Genomic DNA, 3,201 nt, shown 5'->3' with positions numbered 1-3,201 from the left:
TTTCGGTTGCCATTTAAAAAACAAAGTTTTTTTTACAGAAGGGCCTAAAACGAACAGACAAAAAACAAAAACAACAATAAAACTTATAATTGATGGATGGATCTGAAGTTGATCTTGAGACTATTGTGGTAAAAGTTTAAAAAAATGTCGGATTTATTTTTTTAAACTTTACTGAGCAGTACCCTTTTGGATCCCCAATAATTTTAGTGGGACTTTTTTTTTTTTAAGTGTCATTGCTCAAAAAAATAATGAATTAAAATTAATGTTGTTTTGAGTTATTGACCTTTTTAAGACTGCAATTATTATATAATCTCAAATATTCCACTTTAAACATTTATTTAGGGAAAATATTGCATACTTTGTGTTTTTTTTCATAAAAAAACACGGTCTTCCTTGACAAAAATGGCATAAAACTTAAATCTTTAAAAGCGTTATATTGACAGACAGACTTTATGTTGATCTAGAGATTTAAACCTTGAATAATAATAATAATAACATTAAATAATGACACATTTGTAATATTTTTTTTGACCAAAACCTTTTGGGGTCCCCGGGATCAAGTCTGAGTGGAGGCCTAAATGTATCTCTTTTATAAATATATTGTATTGGTTTTTAAAATAAAAAATATCAAAATGGCCCCCGCTTGCTTTGATTTTTCAGTGTGCGGCCCTCAGTGGAAAAAGTTTGGACACCCCTGAATTAGGGTGTGAAAAGTCTGATCTAGAACCAAGGACACCACAGGACTGATGACAGGACAAAAACTGTCTTGGCATGGTGAGGTGCTCGTGTAAGTCCACAAGCACAAACACATGTTTTTATTTGCAGGTATAAAAACTATTGTCCATAGTCCACTTACAGGTTAACTTACTGGTTGAGCTTGTATCCCGTCCGTCCATTTTACTCCCCACCCTGCTTCTTCCCCTTTTGTTTTTGGCGGACGGCGCCATGCGCACATAACAGTATCTTAAAAGGGGAACTGTCATTTTTGGGTGGAATTTTGCCTATCGTTCAGAATCCTTATGAGAGACAAGAAGACAAAATGTTTTTGTTTTTTTTTGCATTCTAACATGTAAAAATGGGCTCGTTGTAGGTGGCTAGCATTGCAGCTAATGGGAGCAATCAATTCTACCTCTAAATCACATTAAAAATGCATTCAAAAACCGTCAACAATACTTCATTTACGTTCCGTAACCTGTATACATGCATTTTTTTTATCTGTAAGAATCACGTTTACTTGCAAAAAACTATTTTTTTTACTTGCGTATAATTTTTTACTTGAAAAAACGTTTTTAACTTAAATTACAGAAATAAATATTTTTTTAACTTGCAGAAAATGGTTTTCTTACTTACAAAACGTAATTTTACTTGCAAAAAAGTTTTTTTTGTTTTTTTTTGCTTTAAAATATTTTTTTTACCTGCAAAAAATATATTTTTTAAATTGCACAAACAAATATATGTGAATCTTTTAAAAAAAAATTGTTTTATACATGCACATTGTTTTTATCTGTAAGAATATATTTTTTACTTAAATTGTGTATCATTTTTTACTTGAAGAAAACATTTTTTATCTTAAATTGCAGATTTTTTTTTTCTTACTTATAAATCATAATTTTACTTGCAAAAAAGTATCGTTGTTGTTTTACTTTAACATATTTTTTTACTTGTAAAACCATTTTTTTATTGCAGAAAAATACCTTTTTGTGAATCTTTTTTTTAAATTGTTTTATACGTGCGCATTGTTTTTATCTGTAAGAATATTTTTTACTTGCAAAAAACTGTTTTTTTTACTTGTATATAATTTTTTACTCGAAGAAAACTTTTTTTTTTTAACTTAAATTGCAGAAAATTGTTTCTTTACTTACAGAAAATTGTTTTCTACTTGCAAATCATAATTTTACTTGCGAAAAAGTTTTTTTTTTAAACTTTATATATTTTTTTACCTGATTTTTTTTTTTTAATTGCAGAAATTGTGAATCTTTTTTTATTATTATTTTTTTATACTTGCACATTGTTTTTATCTGTAAAACAATTTTTTTACTTGCAAACATTTTTTTTTTTAACTTTAAAATAATTTTTTACCTTCAAAAAATATTAGTTTTAGTTGCAGAAAAAAATATGTTTGTAAATCTTTTATTTTTTTATTGTTTTATACATGCCTTTTTTTTATCTGTAAGAATCACGTTTACTTGCAAAAAACGTTTTTTTTTTTACTTGCGTATAATTTTTTACTTGAAAAAACGTTTTTAACTTAAATTACAGAAATCAATATTTTTTTTACTTGCAGAAAATGTTTTTCTTACTTACAAAACGTAATTTTACTTGCACAAAAGTTTTTTTTTTTTTTTTTGGTTTAAAATAATTTTTTTACCTGCAAAAAATATTTTTTTAAATTGCACAAACAAATATATGTGAATCTTTTTTTTTTTTTTTAATTGTTTTATACATGCACATTGTTTTTATCTGTAAGAATATTTTTTTTACTTAAATTGTGTATCATTTTTTACTTGAAGAAAACATTTTTTATCTTAAACTGCAGAATTTTTTTTTCTTACTCTTATAAATCATAATTTTACTTGCAAAAAAGTATCGTTGTTTTACTTTAACACATTTTTTTACTTGCAAAACCATTTTTTTATTGCAGAAAAATACCTTTTTGTGAATCTTTTTTTTAAATTGTTTTATACGTGCGCATTGTTTTTATCTGTAAGAATATTTTTTACTTGCAAAAAACTGTTTTTTTTACTTGTGTATAATTTTTTACTCGAAGAAAACTTTTTTTTTTAACTTAAATTGCAGAAAATTGTTTTTTTACTTACAGAAAATTGTTTTCTTACTTGCAAATCATAATTTTACTTGCGAAAAAGTGTTTTTTTTTCAACTTTATAATTATTTTTTTTACCTGATTTTATTTTTTTTTAATTGCAGAAATTGTGAATCTTTTTTTTATTATTATTGTTTTATACTTGCACATTGTTTTAATCCGTAAACATTTTTTTTTACTTGCAAAAAATTTTTTTTTTTACTTGCGTATAATTTTTTAATTGAAAAAAAAATGTTTCTTTTTTTTTTTTTTACTTAAATTGCAGAAAGTTGTTCTCTTACTTGGAAATAGTAATTGTACTTGCGAAAAAGTGTTTTGTTTTTTTACTTTACAATATTTTTTTTACCTGCAAAAAATATTTTATTTATTGCAGAAATTGT

The sequence above is a fragment of the Entelurus aequoreus genome, linkage group LG09, assembly GCF_033978785.1.
Source record: "Entelurus aequoreus isolate RoL-2023_Sb linkage group LG09, RoL_Eaeq_v1.1, whole genome shotgun sequence".
NCBI classification, from domain to species: domain Eukaryota; kingdom Metazoa; phylum Chordata; class Actinopteri; order Syngnathiformes; family Syngnathidae; genus Entelurus; species Entelurus aequoreus.
The sequence above is the reverse complement of the archived record's forward strand: the minus strand, read 5'-3'. Positions refer to the sequence as shown.